Genomic DNA, 17,533 nt, shown 5'->3' on the forward strand with positions numbered 1-17,533 from the left:
TGGTGGCATTTAAGACTGGAGTATACAGTGTGTATTTGCCAGAGACTCGACCTTGTGACCAGACGGGTGAGATCGTCATCATCAGTGGATGCAGAGAACGTCCAGGGTTTGATGCACGGTCTGTGAAAGAGGAGGGGGTGAGGTCTCACGCTCGTCAGCACACTTCCTGAGGTACGTTAGATTTTGTGACTAACATTTACAGTCAGTAAATGTGGTGTCCCTCACACCTTTTTATATTGAGCTGTATGTTAGTCATGTATCGGCTTCCACTGCAGTGGAGTTTGGTGAACTGGATGTTCCATGCCTGCAGGTTGGGAAGCTGATTAGTAATCAAGCCAGGAAGTGTTTGCTGTTTGTACACCTTTAAGTGTTCTCTCTGTGTGTAGAGTGTGGACTCACATAATGGTTCCTTCTTTCACAGACTCGGTTTGTTGCGGCCACCTGGGGGGTGTCGGCGGGGTCCTTGGGTCCGAACAGCTTCTGGCTCCGGACCGTTAGCGCTGCTGGGAGCGCACCACGCCAGACCGCACTTTCTGTTATTTTTGTATCACTGTTATGTATTAAATTCAGTTAGCCTTTGTACCGTGCTCTGCTTATTTCATACTGGGTCCTTCAAACGCTGGTCGGTTCTCCGAGCTGCGTCCGACACATAACAGTAGTCTCTGGCCAAACATCATGGACCCAGCGGTAGCAGAGACGGTAACGCGCCGGGAAGGCGGCAGCAGACGTTCAGTAGTTATCCGGATCAGTTGCGGGTGCTCTCCGCCCGGATGGTGCGTGTTTGAGACCCATTACTGAATACTGATTTGTGCTCTCTTGCAGCCGTGTTCCTGTGTTTGTGCCTCATGTGGGTCGTGGTGGAGTGTGACTGGCGACGGCTTCGCGTCACGCTCCGACCGGATAAGAGGTTTAAACGGGAGCTGCAAGAGTGTGTCTGTAATGGGTGCACGCGCACGGCGGAGCTCTGTGGCACGGGTCGCTGAGCTTCCTGTGTTACAGTTGTAGCCCCGTTTCCCCAGATAAAGATAACTACTGCGTCTGTTGTATCAGCTCCGGCGTTATTTAGTTAATCACAGTTTTGGTTGTGTGTTGCTCACAGCTGATCACAGAAAAGCAGCTCGTTGTTTTCCTCTGTCACCAAAGGGGGTTTTTTTATTTTTAGCACTCTGGCTCCCTCTGTTGGTGACTGAGTCACATTACCGTCAAGCTCTTAAGTTGGAACAGGGTGTTCCATTTGTTTGAGCTTGACGGTATAAATCACTTATTGTTTTGTGTTAGTTCATTTTGTGTGGGTGTTTTTTGAGTTGGTTTTGTGTGGGATTTTATTTTTTGTTTTTCACTATTTAGTGTCTGGGTCGTGACCCTGCAGTTCTGCCAAAAATGAAGAAAAAAAAAAAAAAAAAAAAAAAAGGCCCGAGCAACCTTATGTCAGTCTGTTAGTCTTTCTTTTTATTTTTTTTTCAGTTTCAACCTCCCAGGTTTGAATGGGACGGTCCCCCTGGGGGGTCATGGGGGGGGGGGGGGGTGTTGGGTTGTTGTTTTTTCTTTCTTTTTTTTTGTTTTGTTTTTTGTTATGCCCTCTCTTCTCCTCTGACTCCAGCCGTGTGAGCCGTAGTGTCGGCGTTGCTGGAGTGGTGCAGTTGGGTTGTGCTGGCCGTTTCCCAGGTAACCTCTGCACCCGGGAGGGGAGGGGGGGGTTTGGGGTATTTCTTTTTGTTTCCCTCTCTTCTCCTCTGGCTCCAGCCGTGTGAGCTGTAGTGTCGGCGTTGCTGGAGTGGTGCAGTGTGGTTATGCTGGGCATTTCCCAGGTAACCTCTGCACCTGGGGGGGGGGGTGTTTTCCCCCCAGTTTCCGCCCTCAGGGTTTGACTGTGGTGTCCTCTGGGGGGGAAAGGGCTGTGGGTCCATCTAGCCATAGACGGCCGGGCTGGGGTCCGTTGGTCGTGAGGGGAGGCGTCTCCTGGGGTTGACGAGTGGTCCTCTGGAGGCGCTGGGAGTCCCCGTGGGTGACGTTGGATCCCAGAGGGACCTCGGCTGTGGTTATTACTCCTGGAGCTGGCGGGAAAGTCCTCTGGGGGTGTTGGTCCCTACATGTCGTTAGGGGGGGGGGGGGGGGTGTTTTAGACGCTTTATTTGTAAGCTTAAGTTTGGGGTTTTTCTTTTCTCCTCGTCCCGGGGTTTGATGGGACGGTCCCCTGGGAGGGGGGGGGGGGGGTGGGTTTGGTTGTTTGTGTTTTGTCTTTTTTGTTTTATGACTAATGACCGCACATGGTTGGATAAGGCTGACCGCACAGGTTTAAGAACTCCTGGCCACACCTGTGCTAAGTGACTGACTGAAACAAAGGCAAGGATGCAGCCAGAGGGAGAGGACATCAACCATTCTATTGGAAGACGATGCAGATGCGGTTTCCAGCCATGGTCCCTGGAGGGGGTGTTTCTCCTGGGCCAGTTTGTTTGGTCGCCGGGAGGCTTCCCATGAGGGTGGGGTACTGTTGTATGGCTGGGGGGCCTGGCTGCCCTTTTGTTTCTGTCTTTTGTTTTTCCTTCCAGGTGGCTTGGCATTTGGGACTGAGTGGCTGTGTTGCTGAGGTTATCAGGACCTCACCCTGATCACCTGTGGCTCGTCAGGACTCACAGCTGAGGGTGCATCTATATGGATGGAACATGGTGGCATTTAGACTGGAGTATACAGTGTGTATTTGCCAGAGACTCGACCTTGTGACCAGACGGGTGAGCTCGTCGTCTTGGGAGCCATCTCATCATCAGTGGATGCAGAGAACGTCCAGGGTTTGATGCACGGTCTGTGAAAGAGGAGGGGGTGAGGTCTCACGCTCGTCAGCACACTTCCTGAGGTACGTTAGATTTTGTGACTAACAGTTATACAGTCAGTAAATGTGGTGTCCCTCACCCCTTATTGTATTGAGCTGTATGTTAGTCATGTAATCGGCTTCCACTGCAGTGGAGTTTGGTGAACTGGATGTTCCATGCCTGCAGGTTGGGAAGCTGATTAGTAATCAAGCCAGGAAGTGTTTGCTGTTTGTACACCTTTAAGTGTTCTCTCTGTGTGTAGAGTGTGGACTCACATAATGGTTCCTTCTTTCACAGACTCGGTTTGTTGCGGCCACCTGGGGTGTGTCGGCGGGGTCCTTGGGTCCGAACAGCTTCTGGCTCCAGACCGTTAGCGCTGCGGGAGCGCACCACGCCAGACCGCACTTTCTGTTATTTTTGTATCACTGTTATGTATTAAATTCAGTTAGCCTTTGTACCGTGCTCCTGCTTATTTCATACTGGGTCCTTCAAACGCTGGTCAGTTCTCCGAGCTGCGCCGACACATAACAAAAAGAGAGTAAATCATCACGCAATGTTGCAAAAGATGTTGGTTGTTCACAGTTAGCTGTGTCTAAACTCTGGACCAAATACAAACAACATGGGAAGGTTGTTAAAGGCAAACATACTGGTAGACCAAGGAAGACATCAAAGCGTCAAGACAGAAAACTTAAAGCAATATTCTCAAAAATCGAAAAATGTACACCAAACAAATGAGGAACGAATGGGAGGAAACTGGAGTCAACGTCTTTGACCGAACTGTAAGAAACTGCCTAAAGGAAATGGGATTTACACACAGAAAAGCTAAATGAAAGGCATCATTAACACCCTAAACAGAAAAAACAAGGTTACAATGGGCTAAGGAAAAGCAATTGTGGACTGTGGATGACTGGATGAAAGGTGATGATGGATGAAAGGTGATGATGCTGGAACTTTTGTTCTGATTTGATGCAGGTGTTAATTTGGGGGATGAAAATTTACAGGGTAATTCCATAATTTTTTCCTCAGAATTGAGTGATTCCATATTTTTTTCCTCTGCTTGGTCTAAAACCGTAACCATTACTGACTGCCACAATCTTTTTTTTCTTGATTTCTTATAGTGTTTCTTAAAGCCAGAAAGTTGCCATTTTGAAATGACTTTAGTTTTGTGTCATGTCTGTGATCTGCTTTTTTTCTACAAAATTAAACAACTGAATGAACATCCTCTGAGGCCGGTGATTCATATTTTTTGCCAGGGGTCGTATTATAGACTGTAGATGATGGAATCCATACATTTCTTGCAATTGAACGTTGAGAAACATTGTTCTTAAACTGCTGGACTACTTTTCCCACACAGTTGTTCACAAAGTGGTAATCCTCGTCCCATCTCCTCTTGTGAACGGCTGAGCCTTTTGGGGATGCTCCTTTTATACCCAATCATGATACTCACCTGTTTCCAATTAACCTATTCACCTGTGGAATGTTCCAAAGAGGTGTTCTTTGAGCATTCATCAACTTTCCCAGCCCTTGTCGCCCCTGTCCCAGCTTTTTTGAAACATGTTGCAGGCATCGATTTCAAAATGAGCAAATATTTGCACAAAAAACAATAAATTTATCAGGTTGAACATTAAATATCTTGCCTTTGTGGTGTATTCAATTGAAATATAGGTTTGAAGAGGATTTACAAATCGTATTCTGTTTTTATTTACATTTCACACAATGTCCCAATTTCATTGGAATTGGGGTTGTACTTAAATATATTGCTCAATTGAGGGTTAAATACTAGAGAAATCAGTTTTGGCTTAATATGCTTTCAGTAGTGTCCTTGGTACTTGGAACATGCAGTGAATGCAGCAAGGAAATTAGAGGGTTTCCTGGAATAGTACTCCTGTCTTCCGGGGGGTTCATGTTTCCTTAGTTAGGTCTAGTAGTCTCTAATAAGGTTGACTTCTAGTATTTAATATGAATACAAACAGTCTACTCAGTCTGCTGAGTCATTTAATCCAAATAACAGACTTGTGATACTGAAAGAAAGGAAATTACATCACACAGGCTAAATGGAGAAAGCAGAAGTTAATGAAAGAATCCGAGGAAGATGTGTGTTGGAGCATTTTAAAAAGATAAAAATCTGTCAGTTTGAGCACAAATTTCCATTGTGACAATAAAAGGGTGCTCTGTAATCCATTCATCTGCTGCAGAGGGATGTTTTGCTCACTAAGTGTGTGAAACCATGAGAGGAGAGAGAAGAGAGAGATATACTGATAGTGTACCTCCAAGAGTATAGATTGCTATTGCGTATCACTCTCATCTCTCATGACCAAATCTATTTCCTCAAAGGAGCCTGGAAAAGCTTTTAGCTAGGGCTTGAAAATGTACAGCACAAAGACACAGTCATGCTGTGATCGAAGGTCATGAAATAAAGTGGCGTGTGGAGAGCCGAGCTTTTGTTCGGTGCTCTCAACCCACTGCTCCGGAACTGAGACCTTTTCACCTTTCCAGCTCTCTTTCCTCTCACACTCGTATGGATTCCTCTGTAGCACTACAAGACATGAAATTTTGCTGTGTAACTTCTAAATGATGTATAGCCGACACGTTAGTTTGTAAACCGCATTCAATTATACATAGAGTCGAGTGCTTCAAGTGTCTTTATGTGACACTGCCTTAATAATAAAGAATACTCCCTTCCAATTTTCCTCAGAACTAAGAAAATTTACTGTGTTAAAATCTAGTTATTATAAAGTACCGTTATTTCTGTGGTATATCGCAAACATACAGCTAATTTTATTGTTGATAATGTATTTTATTTGGGGAGATTCCATAGCAAATAGGGGCATAGCTCAATTTGTTCCATGGGGTTTTGCCCACAACATGAAGGATGAAGTACATGTGCATGTGCTAAATTTTGAAATTTCTGAGCATAAAACAGAAACTGCAAACTCATAATTTCAGACCTCCAACAAGAAAAAAAATATATATATATTTGTGGAGTCGAATAAAGCTGTCCCCACTGCCCCATTTTAACAACGCAAAATAAGGATGAAGTGATCACTCAATCAATTTCAAATCAATTTTTTTTTATATAGCGCCAAAATCACAAACAAAACAGTTGCCCCAAGGCGCTTTATATTGTAAGGCAAGGCCATACAATAATTATGTAAAACCCCAACGGTCAAAACGACCCCCTGTGAGCAAGCACTTGGCTACAGTGGGAAGGAAAAACTCCCTTTTAACAGGAAGAAACCTCCAGCAGAACCAGGCTCAGGGAGGGGCAGTCTTCTGCTGGGACTGGTTGGGGCTGAGGGAGAGAACCAGGAAAAAGACATGCTGTGGAGGGGAGCAGAGATCGATCACTAATGATTAAATGCAGAGTGGTGCATACAGAGCAAAAGAGAAAGAAACAGTGCATCATGGGAACCCCCCAGCAGTCTACGTCTATAGCAGCATAACTAAGGGATGGTTCAGGGTCACCTGATCCAGCCCTAACTATAAGCTTTAGCAAAAGGAAAGTTTTAAGCCTAATCTTAAAAGTAGAGAGGGTGTCTGTCTCCCTGATCTGAATTGGGAGCTGGTTCCACAGGAGAGGAGCCTGAAAGCTGAAGGCTCTGCCTCCCATTCTACTCTTACAAACCCTAGGAACTACAAGTAAGCCTGCAGTCTGAGAGCGAAGCGCTCTATTGGGGTGATATGGTACTACGAGGTCCCTAAGATAAGATGGGACCTGATTATTCAAAACCTTATAAGTAAGAAGAAGAATTTTAAATTCTATTCTAGAATTAACAGGAAGCCAATGAAGAGAGGCCAATATGGGTGAGATATGCTCTCTCCTTCTAGTCCCCGTTAGTACTCTAGCTGCAGCATTTTGAATTAACTGAAGGCTTTTCAGGGAACTTTCAGGACAACCTGATAATAATGAATTACAATAGTCCAGCCTAGAGGAAATAATGCATGAATTAGTTTTTCAGCATCACTCTGAGGAGACAAGACCTTTCTAATTTTAGAGATATTGCGTAAATGCAAAAAAGCAGTCCTACATATTGTTTAATATGCGCTTTGAATGACATATCCTGATCAAAAATGACTCCAAGATTTCTCACAGTATTACTAGAGGTCAGGGTAATGCCATCCAGAGTAAGGATCTGGTTAGACACCATGTTTCTAAGATTTGTGGGGCCAAGTACAATAACTTCAGTTTTATCTGAGTTTTAAAAGCAGGAAATTAGAGGTCATCCATGTCTTTATGTCTGTAAGACAATCCTGCAGTTTAGCTAATTGGTGTGTGTCCCTCTGGCTTCATGGATAGATAAAGCTGGGTATCATTGCGTAACAATGAAAATTTAAGCCATACCGTCTAATAATACTGCCTAAGGGAAGCATGTATAAAGTGAATAAAATTGGTCCTAGCACAGAACCTTGTGGAACTCCATAATTAACTTTAGTCTGTGAAGAAGATTCCCCATTTACATGAACAAATTGTAATCTATTAGACAAATATGATTCAAACCACCGCAGCGCAGTGCCTTTAATACCTATGGCATGCTCTAATCTCTGTAATAAAATTTCATGGTCAACAGTATCAAAAGCAGCACTGAGGTCTAACAGAACAAGCACAGAGATGAGTCCAATGTCCGAGGCCATAAGAAGATCATTTGTAACCTTCACTAATGCTGTTTCTGTACTATGATGAATTCTAAAACCTGACTGAAACTCTTCAAATACACCATTCCTCTGCAGATGATCAGTTAGCTGTTTTACAACTACCCTTTCAAGAATTTTTGAGAGAAAAGGAAGGTTGGAGATTGGCCTATAATTAGCTAAGATAGCTGGGTCAAGTGATGGCTTTTTAAGTAATGATTTAATTAGTGATGCCAACTATGAAGAGGATGAAGAGCAGAAAGGCCGTTTGTCCAGATGGCATTCCAGTGGAGGTATAGAAATGTCTAAGAGAGATGGGAGTGGAAATCTTAGAAAGTGAGAAGAAGCCTGTGGAGTAGAGAAGAAGTGTGCTGGTTCCTAAGAACAAGGGTGATGTGCAGAGCTGCAGTATCTACAGAGGCATGAAGTTGATCAGCTCCAGCATGAAGTTATGGGAAACAATAGTAGAAGCTAGGCTTAGAAAACAGGTGAAAATCTGTAAGCAGCAATATGGTTTTATGCTGAGAAAGAGCACTACAGATGCAATGTTTGCTCTGAGAGTACTGATGGAGGAGTATAGAGAAGGCCAGAAGGGGTTACATTGTGTGTTTGGGGATTGAGAGAAAGCTTATGACAGGCTGCCAAGAGAAGAGTTGTGATATTGAATGAGGAAGTCTGGAGTGGCAGAGAAGTTTGTGAGGGACATGTACAAGGACAGTGTGACAGCAGTAAGTTGCACAGTAGGAATGACAGATGCACTCAAAATGGAGGTGGGATTGCATCAAGGATCACTTCTGAGCCCTTTCGTGTTCATCAATGGTGAGGGACAGGTTGACAGATGAGATCAGACAGGAGTCCCCCTGCACTATGATGTTTACAGATGACATTGTAATCTGCAAAGAAAGTAGGGAGGAGATGGTTAAGAGAGATGAGTTTAAATATTTGGGGTCACGGATCAATACTAATGGAGAATGTGGTAGAGAGGTGAAGAAGAGAGTGCAGACGGTGGAATTGGTCAAGAAGTGATTTGTGACAAAAAGTTATCTACAAGAAGGGGAAGGGTTACAAGACAATAGTGAGACCAGCTATGTTGTACAGCTTAGAGACATGACATTAACAAAAAAAATGGGAAGCAGAGCTGGAGGTGGCAGATCTGAAGATGTTGTGATTTTCTTCGGGAGTGATGAGGATGGACACGATTATGCTAGTATCTCACTGGGCTGTGACAGCCTGTGAACAACATCCATGAGGAAATTCACACCATAGCCAAGATGCACAAAGCAGATTTCTTGTGTTGACCTGTTTTTAGTTTTTTATTCATTTTTTCTGAGGACAGAGGAGGAAATTAACTTTATGCTCATGGTCGGCACATACTCACTGTGCACGTGCATGAGCAGGCTGGACATGTCGTGTCCAGTCACGGATGGGCTGCATGAACCAGATTTACTGTTTACGTCTTTTTATTTATTTATTTATTTTTCTGAGGACAGAAGTGAAAATTAAGTTTAATGCTGCTGCCCGGTGGCCACTCGCCATTACACACATGGAGAGTGTGCACTGAATGAGGACTATACCAGCATGCCAACTTTATTTCTTTTATCTATATTATAATAGCCAAGTAGTCTCTGTGTACATGTGTGTGTATGGTATCAGAGGTGGAAAACTCCGGCTTCAGAAAGAAAAAGCCCAACCACATATTTGTTACATCTTCCTAATAAACCACCTGTCAGTAATTAGTTCAACTCTTCAGGCAGGTGGATTAGCAAATTATTGAGGTCACCTGTTTTAGGTGCACAGGTAGAAAAAAATACATGGTAGGGCTTTTACTTTCTGAAGCCGGAGTTTTTCACCTCTTTATGGTAACGATCACAGAAAAACTGAGGAGAGCTGATTCCATCTGATCAAAATCACCTGGTGAAGTCAGTGGCTGCAAAGAAAACCTGCACCCTCTTGGCCCTTTCTGGAACAAATTGCCCACCCCTGGTCTAAATTAAAAGATGCTTCAATCATATAGAAAAATACACCACATTATTTGCTTGATCATAAAGATTCTAAAAAAGGTATAGTTTGGACAATCTGTGACTGAATGTTATGGAGTTATGAGGAGTTCTGGAACAAGTTGCCCACCCCTGATTATGACCCCTGTGTAATTCTTCAATTGACCTGTACCTGGCTGCCTCTTGAAAATACAAGTGGCCAATCAGTTTTTTAAAGAGTTAATGTCTATGGATTATTGTGCCAAATTTGATGTTTGTATCACCATTTGCAGGATTCCACTCTAAATATTCTCTTATCTGTTGCACTATATATGAGATGTAAGATTCTGCTCCTCAGTGTTTCTCAATTGCCCTCAAAAGGATTGGAACACTTGGTATTTCACCCATTTTAATTTGTTTATTCCATTTCAATACATTTTTTTCTAAAATTACCTTCCTTAACTCAAACTGAAAGCAAATCTCAACAACTTGATATAAATTAATTAAAAATATGAAATCCAGCTTCCTGATGAAGTGGTGTAGAGGAATATTTTCTTAAAAAGAAGACCTGAAACTTCAGCTACAATTTGACAGAAAGTACATTTGAGATGAAAGCCTAGATTTGATGTTTTGGTGAAAGAAACTTTTGTATTTCTTCATAATTGATGTAATACTACAACCCCTGGCAAAAATTATGGAATCACCGGCCTCGGAGGATGTTCATTCAGTTGTTTAATTTTGTAGAAAAAAGCAGATCACAGACATGACACAAAACTAAAGTCATTTCAAATGGCAACTTTCTGGCTTTAAGAAACACTATAAGAAATCAAGAAAAAAAGATTGTGGCAGTCAGTAACGGTTACTTTTTTAGACCACGCAGAGGAAAAAAATATGGAATCACTCAATTCTGAGGAAAAAATTATGGAATCACCCTGTAAATTTTCATCCCCAAAACTAACACCTGCATCATATCAGATCTGCTCCTTAGTCTGCATCTAAAAAGGAGTGAACACACCTTGGAGAGCTGTTGCACCAAGTGGACTGACATGAATCATGGCTCCAACATGAGAGATGTCAATTGAAACAAAGGAGAGGATTATCAAACTCTTAAAAGAGAGTAAATCATCACGCAATGTTGCAAAAGATGTTGGTTGTTCACAGTCAGCTGTGTCTAAACTCTGGACCAAATACAAACAACATGGGAAGGTTGTTAAAGGCAAACATACTGGTAGACGAAGGAGGACATCAAAGCGTCAAGACAGAAAACTTAAAGCAATATGTCTCAAAAATCGAAAAATGTACAACAAAACAAATGAGGAACGAATGGGAGGAAACTGGAGTCAACGTCTGTGACCGAACTGTAAGAAACCGCCTAAAGGAAATGGGATTTACATACAGAAAAGCTAAATGAAAGGCATCATTAACACCTAAACAGAAAAAAAACAAGGTTACAATGGGCTAAGGAAAAGCAATTGTGGACTGTGGATGACTGGATGAAAGTCATATTCAGTGATGAATCTTGAATCTGCATTGGGCAAGGTGATGATGCTGGAACTTTTGTTTGGTGCCTTTCCAATGAGATTTATAAAGATGACTGCCTGAAGAGAACATGTAAATTTCCACAGTCATTGATGATATGGGGCTGCATGTCAGGCAAAGGCACTGGGGAGATGGCTGTCATTACATCATCAATAAATGCACAAGTTTATGTTGATATTTGGACAATTGAAAGGATGTTTGGGGATGATGAAATCATTTTTCAAGATGATAATGCATCTTGCCATAGAGTAAAAACTGCAAAAACATTCCTTGCCAAAAAAAGACACATAGGGTCAATGTCAATGAGCAGATCTGATTTGATGCAGGTGTTCCATAATTTTTGCCAGGGGTTGTAGATGTAATAATAGAGATACGGCCTCTACTGGTGGTTGGCTCTCACTGCGGTATTGTATCACTTCCTGTTCCGGAGCACAGCGGTGTTTTGCTGTATCTGTTAGCTGTTTAATCTGCATAGTTAGATTGATCTAGATAACTAGATAACGATTTGTTTCACAGTATAATCTTCACGTGCCTTAACTAAAGCACTCCCTCTGCTGAATCACCTCTAAATTATTTACACATTATTCACTTTGTGTGTTTTTAGGAATCCGCTAGCTTAGCGCAGCTACTAGCTCTTAGCTGATTTAGCATGGCGGCTTCTCCTGTCTCTCCCGCACTTTTCTGCTCTGGGTGTGAAATGTTTAGTTATTCCTCGGCCTCCTTTAGCAGTAATGGTACTTGTAATAAGTGTAGCTTATTCGTAACTTTGGAGGCCAGGCTGGGCGAATTGGAGACTCAGCTCCGCACCGTGGAAAATTCTACAGCTAGCCAGGCCCCTGTAGTCGGTGCGGACCAAGGTAGCTTAGCCGCCGTTAGTTCCCTTCCAGCAGATTCCGAGCAGCCGGGAAAGCAGGCTGACTGGGTGACTGTGAGGAGGAAGCGTAGCCCTGAACAGAAGCCCCGTGTACACCGCCAACCCGTTCACATTTCTAACCGTTTTTCCCCACTCGGCGACACACCCACCAAGGATCAAACTGTAGTTATTGGCGACTCTGTTTTGAGAAATGTGAAGTTAGCGACACCAGCAACCATAGTCAATTGTCTTCCGGGGGACAGAGCAGGCAACATTGAAGGAAATTTGAAACTGCTGGCTAAGGCTAAGCGTAAATTTGGTAAGATTGTAATTCACGTCGGCAGTAATGACACCTGGTTACGCCAATCGGAGGTCACTAAAATTATCATTGAATCGGTGTGTAACTTTGCAAAAACAATGTCGGACTCTGTAGTTTTCTCTGGGCCCCTCCCCAATCGGACCGGGAGTGACATGTTTAGCCGCATGTTCTCCTTGAATTGCTGTCTGTCTGAGTGGTGTCCAAAAAATGAGGTGGGCTTCATAGATAATTGGCAAAGCTTCTGGGGAAAACCTGGTCTTGTTAGGAGAGACGGCATCCATCCCACTTTGGATGGAGCAGCTCTCATTTCTAGAAATCTGGCCAATTTTATTAAACCCTCCAAACCGTGACTATCCAGGGTTGGGACCAGGAAGCAGAGTTGTAATCTTACACACCTCTCTGCAGCTTCTCTCCCCCTGCCATCTCCTCATTACCCCATCCCCGTAGAGACGGTGCCTGCTCCCAGACCACCAATAACCAGTAAAAATCTATTTAACCATAAAAATTCAAAAAGAAAAAATAATACAGCACCTTCAACTGCACCACAGACTAAAACAGTTAAATGTTATCTATTAAACATTAGGTCTCTCTCTTCTAAGTCCCTGTTAGTAAATGATATAAAAATTGATCAACATATTGATTTATTCTGCCTTACAGAAACCTGGTTACAGCAGGATGAATATGTTAGTTTAAATGAGTCAACACCCCCGAGTCACACTAACTGCCAGAATGCTCGTAGCACGGGCCGAGGCAGAGGATTAGCAGCAATCTTCCATTCCAGCTTATTAATTAATCAAAAACCCAGACAGAGCTTTAATTCATTTGAAAGCTTGACTCTTAGTCTTGTCCATCCAAAACTATCTATCGTCCACCTGGTCATTACTGTGAGTTTCTCTGTGAATTTTCAGACCTTTTGTCTGACTTAGTGCTTAGCTCAGATAAGATAATTATAGTGGGCGATTTTAACATCCACACATATGCTGAGAATGCCAGCCTCAACACTGCATTTAATCTATTATTAGACTCAATTGGCTTTGCTCAAAATGTAAATGAGTCCACCCACCACTTTAATCATATCTTAGATCTTGTTCTGACTTATGGTATGGAAATTGAAGACTTAACAGTATTCCCTGAAAACTCCATTCTGTCTGATCATTTCTTAATAACATTTACATTTACTCTGATGGACTACCCAGCAGTGGGGAATAAGTTTCATTACACTAGAAGTCTTTCAGAAAGCACTGTAACTAGGTTTAAGGATATGATTCCTTCTTTATGTTCTCTAATGCCATATACCAACACAGTGCAGAGTAGCTACCTAAACTCTGTGAGTGAGATAGAGTATCTCGTCAATAGTTTTACATCCTCATTGAAGACAACTTTGGATGCTGTAGCTCCTCTGAAAAAGAGAGCTTTAAATCAGAAGTGCCTGACTCCGTGGTATAACTCACAAACTCGCAGCTTAAAGCAGATAACCCGTAAGTTGGAGAGGAAATGGCGTCTCACTAATTTAGAAGATCTTCACTTAGCCTGGAAAAAGAGTCTGTTGCTCTATAAAAAAAGGCGTCCGTAATGCTAGGACATCTTACTACTCATCACTAACTGAAGAAAATAAGAACAACCCCAGGTTTCTTTTTAGCACTGTAGCCAAGCTGACAAAGAGTCAGAGCTCTATTGAGGCGAGTATTCCTTTAACTTTAACTAGTAATGACTTCATGACTTTCTTTGCTAATAAAATTTTAACTATTAGAGAAAAAATTACTCATAACCATCCCAAAGACATATCGTTATCTTTGGCTGCTTTCAGTGATGCCGGTATTTGGTTAGACTCTTTCTCTCCGATTGTTCTGTCTGAGTTATTTTCATTAGTTACTTCCTCCAAACCATCAACATGTCTATTAGACCCCATTCCTACCAGGCTGCTCAAGGAAGCCCTACCATTAATTAATGCTTCGATCTTAAATATGATCAATCTATCTTTATTAGTTGGCTATGTACCACAGGCTTTTAAGGTGGCAGTAATTAAACCATTACTTAAAAAGCCATCACTTGACCCAGCTATCTTAGCTAATTATAGGCCAATCTCCAACCTTCCTTTTCTCTCAAAAATTCTTGAAAGGGTAGCTGTAAAACAGCTAACTGATCATCTGCAGAGGAATGGTCTATTTGAAGAGTTTCAGTCAGGTTTTAGAATTCATCATAGTACAGAAACAGCATTAGTGAAGGTTACAAATGATCTTCTTATGGCCTCAGACAGTGGACTCATCTCTGTGCTTGTCCTGTTAGACCTCAGTGCTGCTTTTGATACTGTTGACCATAAAATTTTATTACAGAGATTAGAGCATGCCATAGGTATTAAAGGCACTGCGCTGCGGTGGTTTGAATCATATTTATCTAATAGATTACAATTTGTTCATGTAAATGGGGAATCTTCTTCACAGACTAAGGTTAATTATGGAGTTCCACAAGGTTCTGTGCTAGGACCAATTTTATTCACTTTATACATGTTTCCCATAGGCAGTATTATTAGATGGCATTGCTTAAATTTTCATTGTTACGCAGATGATACCCAGCTTTATCTATCCATGAAGCCAGAGGACACACACCAATTAGCTAAACTGCAGGATTGTCTTACAGACATAAAGACATGGATGACCTCTAATTTCCTGCTTTTAAACTCAGATAAAACTGAAGTTATTGTACTTGGCCCCACAAATCTTAGAAACATGCTGTCTAACCAGATCCTTACTCTGGATGGCATTACCCTGACCTCTAGTAATACTGTGAGAAATCTTGGAGTCATTTTTGATCAGGATATGTCATTCAATGCACATATTAAACAAATATGTAGGACTGCTTTTTTGCATTTGCGCAATCTCTCTAAAATTAGAAAGGTCTTGTCTCAGAGTGATGCTGAAAAACTAATTCATGCATTTATTTCCTCTAGGCTGGGCAATTGTAATTCATTATTATCAGGTTGTCCTAAAAGTTCCCTGAAAAGCCTTCAGTTAATTCAAAATGCTGCAGCTAGAGTACTGACAGGGAGTAGAAGGAGAGAGCATATCTCACCCATATTGGCCTCTCTTCATTGGCTTCCTGTTAATTCTAGAATAGAATTTAAAATTCTTCTTCTTACTTATAAGGTTTTGAATAATCAGGTCCCATCTTATCTTAGGGACCTCATAGTACCATATCACCCCAGTAGAGCGCTTCGCTCTCAGACTGCAGGCTTACTTGTAGTTCCTAGGGTTTGTAAGAGTAGAATGGGAGGCAGAGCCTTCAGCTTTCAGGCTCCTCTCCTGTGGAACCAGCTCCCGATTCGGATCAGGGAGACAGACACCCTCTCTACTTTTAAGATTAGGCTTAAAACTTTCCTTTTTGCTAAAGCTTATAGTTAGGGCTGGATCAGGTGACCCTGAACCATCCCTTAGTTATGCTGCTATAGACTTAGACTGCTGGGGGGTTCCCATGATGCACTGAGTGTTTCTTTCTCTTTTTGCTCTGTATGCACCACTCTGCATTTAATCATTAGTGATTGATCTCTGCTCTCTTCCACAGCATGTCTTTTTCCTGGTTCTCTCCCTCAGCCCCAACCAGTCCCAGCAGAAGACTGCCCCTCCCTGAGCCTGGTTCTGCTGGAGGGAGTTTTTGCTTCCCACTGTCGCCAAGTGCTTGCTCACAGGGGGTCGTTTTGACCGTTGGGGTTTTTCCGTAATTATTGTATGGCCTTGCCTTACAATATAAAGCACCTTGGGGCAACTGTTTGTTGTGATTTGGCGCTATATAAATAAAATTGATTTGATTTGATTTAAATAAAGTCAAAGACATATTCAGTGGCCTGGAAATGTTCATGTTTACATCCCCTGACTTGTCAAAAGAAAACTGGCAATAAAACCGATTATTATTTACAGCTATTATAAAGTTTTAGAGATCTGGTTTCAGTTTGAGTTTGAGGAAGATAATTTTATAAATTTTAATTCTTTATTTTTTGTATTTCTTGTATTTAAAATGACATAAACAAATTAAAATGTGTGAAATTCCAGGTGTTCCAATACTTTTGGAGGGCACAGTATCCTAACCGTATGATGAGTGCAAAATGAGTGTGGTATTATTACTGTTTTGTTTAAGAATGTTTAACTTTCACTGTTGCTGCAGTTTGTGTCAAATCATAGTCATATCGTGTATCATATTGCTATGACAATTCAGTAAGGTATATCTTCTATTATACATTCCAAATCTCTACTAGTGTTTGCTAAGGTACACCTAAATATGGGAACTCTCCCAGAAGTTGAAAGGTTTTTGCCATGCTAATGCTCCCCTGAAGCCCATCCATCCATCCATTTTCTTCCGCTTTATCCGGAGTCGGGTCGCCGGGGCAGCAGCTCAAGCAAAGCCGCCCAGACCTCCCGATCCACACACACCTCCCCCAGCTCCTCCGGGGGAACCCCACGGTGTTCCCAAGCCAGCCGAGAGATGTAGTCCCTCCAGCATGTCCTGGGTCTTCCCCGGGGCCTGCTCCCATTGGGACGTGCCTGGAACACCTCTCCAGCGAGGCGTCCAGGGGGCATCCGGAAAAGATGCCCGAGCCACCTCAACTGACTCCTCCACTTGAGGCAAGGACACTCCACCGACCTGAAGAGGGCAAAGCACCTTTTTCCGGTCGAGAACCATGGCCTCAGATTTGGAGGTGCTGATTTTCATCCCGGACGCTTCACACTTGGCTGCAAACCGCCCCAGTGCACGCTGAAGGTCCTGATTTGACGAAGCCAACAGAACCACATCGTCCGCAAACAGCAGAGACGAGATTCTGTGGTTCCCAAACCAGACCCCCTCTACCCCCTGGCTGCGCCTAGAAATTCTGTCTATAAAAATAATGAACAGAACCGGTGACAAAGGGCAGCCCTGGCGGAGGCCAACGTGCACTGGAAACAGGTTTGAGTTACTACCAGCAATGCGAACCAAGCTCCTGCTGCTGTCGCACAGGGACCGGATAGCCTTTAGCAAAGGACCCCGGACCCGTACTCCCGGAGCACTCCCCACAGGGTGCCCCAAGGGACACGGTCGAACGCCTTCTCCAGATCCACAAAACACATGTGGACTGGTTGGGCAAACTCCGATGAACCCTCGAGCACCCGATGGAGCGTGTAGAGCTGGTCCAGTGTGCCGCGACCAGGACGAAAACCACACTGCTCCTCCTGAATCCGAGGTTCGACCATCGGTCGAATTCTCCTCTCCAGTACTCTGGAATAGACCTTACTGGGCAGGCTGAGGAGTGTGATCCCCCTATAGTTGGAACACACCCTCCGGTCCCCCTTCTTAAACAGAGGGACCACCACCCCGGTCTGCCAATCCAGAGGCACTGTCCCCGATCGCCACGCGATGTTGCAGAGGCGTGTCAGCCAAGAATAGT

The sequence above is a fragment of the Thalassophryne amazonica genome, chromosome 6 (assembly GCF_902500255.1).
Source record: "Thalassophryne amazonica chromosome 6, fThaAma1.1, whole genome shotgun sequence".
NCBI classification, from domain to species: domain Eukaryota; kingdom Metazoa; phylum Chordata; class Actinopteri; order Batrachoidiformes; family Batrachoididae; genus Thalassophryne; species Thalassophryne amazonica.